Source organism: Cebus imitator, unplaced genomic scaffold (genome assembly GCF_001604975.1).
Source record: "Cebus imitator isolate Cc_AM_T3 unplaced genomic scaffold, Cebus_imitator-1.0 Scaffold475, whole genome shotgun sequence".
Taxonomy (NCBI): domain Eukaryota; kingdom Metazoa; phylum Chordata; class Mammalia; order Primates; family Cebidae; genus Cebus; species Cebus imitator.
The window spans coordinates 1,573,726-1,579,541 of record NW_016107790.1 but is presented as its reverse complement, the minus strand read 5'-3'; the positions used below and the strand labels follow the sequence as shown (position 1 = coordinate 1,579,541).

The window sequence follows — 5,816 nt, the reverse complement described above, 5'->3', positions numbered from 1 at the left end:
GCACTCTCTCCCCACAAAGTGTCTGCCAGCCTCCAGCCTCCACTTGAATGGAGGCAGTTACCCCAGTGAGTTATTTCCTCTGAGCTGGAATAACAGACTGAAGGAAGAGGCCCTCGGCAAACTGTGGATGACCTGCCTGTGTGATTGCTGGGGCTGGAGGCTCCAATCGCAGGCGCTTCATCCTCATTACACGCCTGTAGCTTCATATTGCTTATGAACAATTTTTCTTTGTCAGATGCATTTTGAAATTTTTCATCTAAGGGGTGACTGAAAGTGTTTAGTCCCACGAATATCAACAATATGGTAAACATATGGGAGAGTGCACCACATGTCAATTCTGAAATAGTTACAAGATTTACATATTTGAGGAAAATCTCATAGCTCTCATTACGTAGAATTCACATGGAGGCAGGTATCTTCATGCAGATTAAGAACAAACAAGCAGAGCACAGTTGGGGTGTGCACCCCAAAAGTTGGGGTGGAGATGAAAGGGCGAGGGGGACTGTGGTTGGGGACTGTGATTTAGGGGTTCCAGGAAAGATTCACTGAGAATTAGGAGGTTTTAGTAACTGAAAGGCTGTATTTTGTGTGAGGCTGTCATGAAACATAATTCCTAGGTTGCAAGCAAGAGCTGAAGCTACTGAGGAGGGAAATCTTGGACATGTGGGTGGAATGAGATGAACAGTGATGGTGAAACCACAGGAAGGAAAGAGGCTCAGGACAGAGAGTGGTGGGGAGGCATGGGAAGTCTCTCGGAAGAGGAGAGGTGCATGACCCAGGCCCAGAGGAGGACCATTGCAGCATGGAGGCCAGTGGGAATAGCAGAGGCAGAGGCTGGAGGGAAACGTCCAGACCGGGGAAGCAGCTATAGCCGACATCTGGGAACCTGCTTAACATTTGACGAAGGAAAGTTGATGTCATCCATGGCTTGGCGTGTATTTCAGCTATATATTTATAGCTCCGAAGTCTGAATTTGCAGGCCACGTTTTAGTGATTAAATGGTTTGTGTGAGGCATTGTACCTTTCCTGTAGGTCACCATCTGGGTAATGGGAATTTTTTAAATAAGAAGAAATAGTTCAGGCACCAGGAAAGGTGAGGGGCAGCAGCACACCTGCTCCCAAGATATGCCAGGTTTCTCTCCAAACTTCTCACATTTTCATTCTTTAATAAAATGCAATCCATGGCGAGAGTTAAAGAAAAATAGTTGACTACGGTCAATCATTCTAAGTACGATTTTATAATAAAATCCGTAGTTCTAAACCTTGTCTCTGCATGTGCTCAGTCATGATGTTTTTGGCAATTTGCTACTCCACTCATCTATTTTATTTTTATTTTTTGAAATGGAGTTTCACTCTTGGCGCCCAGACTGGAGTGCAATGGCATGATCTCGGCTCAGTGCAACGTCTGCCTCCCAGGTTCAAGCAATTCTCTTCCCTCAGCTTCCTGAATAACTGGGTTACAGGCGCCAACCACTATGCTCAGCTAATTTTTGAATTTTTAGTAGAGATGGGGTTTCACTATGTTGGCCAGTCTGGTCTTGAACTCAAGCGATCTGCCCGCCTTGGCCTCCCAAAGTGCTGGGATTATGTGCGTGAGCCACCGTGCCTGGTTATCCACCTACTTCTAAGATGACTCGTTTTCTCCGCCCGCTGCCTATTGCTACTGGGCTCTAACAGTGGCTTTCTCAGCTACACTCAATGAAGCCTGTTTCTGAGTTCACCAAGAAGGAGAAGATGGGTGCTCCCCGCCGCCAGTTCCAATGCCCACTCAGGAGCCAGATCTATGACTGCGTTCTGCTGATCTCGAGAATGTGGTGTCAGCTTTTCCTCAGACCCCAGTGCCAATTTTTTGTTCCTGGAACTCTGGGTTTTAAAAACAACATGGTTTGTGTTTGATGGCCTTTTTAATGAAACAGAGAAAACAGAGACAAGTAAGTGACAGCTTGTTTCCTGAGAGATTTTATCAACCCTATGGTTATTCTTCCTCTTCTACCCCATGGTCTATGAGGGCACACACAAACACAGGCTTCTACATTACACACGCACACAAGCACCTGCCTCAAACACGTGCACTGCTTTACACAAACGCACCTACCTCTCACAGACACACCTGCCTTGCACACATATCTGCCTTGCACACACACAAGCACCTGCCCTTGCACACTCAAACACACATAAGCACCTGCCTCTCACACACACATGCGCCTGTGCTTACACACATTCACATTCACATACACTCCCTTACATAGACACACAACACCCTAATACACACACCTGGACACACACAGTTCCTCTCTCATAATTCAGAGGAAGACGTCTTTACAACTAAGCTCTCATATTCAAATAAGATTCATCATCTTGCCCCTTCATTCCTTGTGGAGCTTAAATATATCATGAGAGAGAGAGTCTTTATTAAAATAAGCATATAAAATTACAAATGAAAATAAGAAATGAGCATTTATATTTGCTTCAAATGAACACAAACACATTGCAGGGTGCCCCCCAGGACCTTAGGATGGGCCTGGAATCAGGTTCCCCGAAGCTCAAGCCTGGTAACTTCATGGTACGTCTGTCCTTAATAGAAATGTTTTTAACTAAGTTCAAGCAAACGCGCGAGTAGATCTGATTATTTGTGTTCCCAACCTCGGTGAAATGTGACCATCCAAACGGATTTGAAATGGGAGCTCATGTAGTTAGGCCTTTCTTTGATGTCCTTGAATCAGAGTGAACCACTTTGATTGTCATTGTCAAATCCACGTACTGATGATCCCCTTGCATCCCTTTCCTGTTTGCTTATGGCAAGCTCTCTGCATGAAACTCCCACAGGGAGGCTGAGGTGGGGCTGCTGGAGGCCAGGACAGCTGGCAGAGAGAGCTGGGCATGTGGTGTGGCATTTTGGAAGCAGAACATGCTCAGTGTCACTTTCTGGATAATTTCTGCAATAAAGGAGGAGACTTCAGCTGTTCCCAGTGCATTAGAGTTTCCATGGAAGGTGCAGCAGCCAGGGCTCCAGCAGGACAAGTGCACTCACAATAGCACAGCCCGGGAAAGGCTGGCGAAGCTTCTGCCTTTTGAAGAATATAAATAAGAACACTGAAAGGCAGTTCACCGACTGGAAGAAAATTTTGCAGAACATATATTCAGCAAAGGGTTTGTATTCAGAATATAAAAGGAAGTGTGTAAACACACACACACAGAGACACACACACACACATACACACAGACATCTTAGTAATAAGGATGAAAAAGGACCCAATGCTCAAAAGCGTTCAAAGATTTGTACACGCTTTACCAAAAAAGATGTATGAATGGCCAACAAATAGACGAAAAATGCTCTTAATCAGTGGTCCCCAGCCCTGTTAGAAACTGGGCGGCACAGCAGGAGGTGAGCAGATGACAAGCAAGCATCACACCCGACCCTGCCTCCTGTCAGATCAGCAGCAGCATTAGATTCTCAGAGGAGCTCAAACCCTGTTGTGAACTGCACACGTGAGGGATCCGGGTTGTGTGCTCCTTGTGAAAATCTAATCCCTGATCCTGAAAGCATCCCTCAGCCTCCTTCCCCGACGCTCTATGGGAAACTTGTCTTCCAGAAGCCAGTCTCTGGTGCCAAAAAAGGTTGGCGCCTGCTGCTCTAAATCACTAGTCATCAGACAATGCAAATGAAAACCACAGTGGGATGTCATTTGCCCACTAAAATGGTGAAACGTAAAATGACTGGCAATACTAAGCGTTGGTGAAGATGTGAGTGTCACTTTCCTTCATTGCTGGTGGAAACTAAAAATGGTACAGCTGCTCTGGAACCTAGGACGTCAGAATGTTGTAAGATTTAATATACACTTACTATTTGACCCAACAAGCTCACTGCTAAATATTTCTCCAAGAGAAATAAAAATACAAGTCTGCACATAAATGTACAAAACGTTTTATAGCAGCATTATTTCCTTTTCTTATTTTATTTTATTTTTAGGGACAAGGTCTTGCTATGTAGCCCAGGCTGGTCTCAAACTCCTGGCCTAAAATGATCATCCCGTCTCAGCCTCGCAAAGTGCCGGGATTATAGGCATGAGCCACCACACCAGGCAGCAGCATGATTCTCAAAAGCCAAATACTGGAAGAAACCCAAATGTGTATTAGCCTTGATGAGTGGATAAACAGCACAGAATATAGAAGACTACTCGGCAATGGAAAGGCGTTCAGTTGGAACACATGCCACAACATGATTCCTGGAGGCAGCCGGCTCTGTGTGAGTGCTGGCCCGGCTGCAGCCCTGTGGCTGGCCCTGACCTGCCTGCCTCCCCGGCCCACCTGGGCTCCCGCGTGCTCGTCCCCCAGTCAGGGAAAATCCTTGAAGCACCCACTTCTGAGAAATGGTGAAAGAAGGAAGGAGGAAGAAAGAAAAGAGAGAAAGGGGCCAGGCGCAGTGGCTCACCCCCGAGCACTTTGGGAGGCCAATGTGGGAGGATGGCTTGAGCTCAGGACTTCGAGACCAGCAAGGAGGGGGATCCTCACTGAGACTAGGGTCTGCCTATGTGGATAAGGGCCACAGTTCTGCCCTTACCCGGGCTGGTAGCGCGGAGGGGCACGATGCCTGGAGTTGCTGTAAAAGACGTGAACCAGCAGGACTTCATCAGAGCTCTGGCAGCCTTTCTCAAGAAGTCTGGGAAGCTGAAAGTCCCTGAATGGGTGGACACTGTCAAGATGGCCAAGCACGAAGCACTTGCTCCTGACGATGAGAACTGCTTCTACACGGAGCTGCTTCCACGGCGCGGCACCTGTACCTCCAGGGTGGCACTGGGGTTGGTTCCATGACCAAGATCTACTGGACATCAGGGAAACGGTGTCATGCCCAGCCCCTTCAGCCGAGGCTCCAAGAGTGTGGCCCACCGGGTCCTCTAAGCCCTGGAGGGGCTGAAAATGGTGGAAAAGGACCAAGATGGGGGCCGCAAACTGACACCACAGGGACAGAGAGATCTGGACAGAATCGCCGGACAGGCGGCAGCTGCCAACAAGAAGCATTAGAACAAACCATGCTGGATTAACAAATTGTCTCATTGTGGTGGGGGGGGAAAGAGCCACAATTCCGGCCAGGCACAACAGCTCACAGCTGTAATCCTAGCACTTTGAGAGGCCAAGGCGGGCAGATCACAAGGTCAGGAGTTCCAGACCAACCTGACCAACATGCTGAAACCCTGTCCCTACTAATTGTATAAAAATTAGCCCGGCATGGTGGCACGCCTGTAGTCCCAGCTACCTGGGGAGTCTGAGGCAGGAGAATTGCTTGAACCTGGGAGGTGGAGGTTGTGGTGAGCTGAGATCACACCATTGCACTCCAGCCTGGGAGACACATCGAGAGAATCCGTCTAAAAAAAAAAAAGCCACATTCCAAACTGCCTTGCCACTCCCTATGTGATAATGTTTTGTGATTTGAAAGATGTCAAAATTGAGTCACTTATGACAAGTGACTCAGCCTACAGTGAAACTGCTGACCCCTCAAAATGTACAGTGGATGGAGGTGCTAAGGTAACACTTGCTGTGGTCAGACACCACCAAGACCTATCAAGAAAGAGAAGCCAAAAGGCAGCTGAGATAATGGCCATGGAGATTTCTGCAGAGGGCTATGAACACTGTGATAAACTGACCATCACTGGGCACCATGGCTCATGCCTGTAACCCCAACGTTTTGGAAGGATGAAGTAAGGAGATTGCTTGAGCCCAGCAGTTCAAGATCAGCCTGGCAACATAGGGAGACCTCATCTCTACTAAAAATTTAAAAGGTTGGCCGGGTGCAGTGGCTCACACCTGTAATCCCAACA

General features: G+C 47.6%; 1 pseudogene; it reads left to right on the top strand.

Annotated features, from left to right (window-relative positions):
* Window positions 1-4,572: 4,572 nt before the first annotated feature.
* Window positions 4,573-5,022, top strand: LOC108292058 (annotated as a pseudogene).
* The last annotated feature ends 794 nt before the right edge of the window (window positions 5,023-5,816 follow it).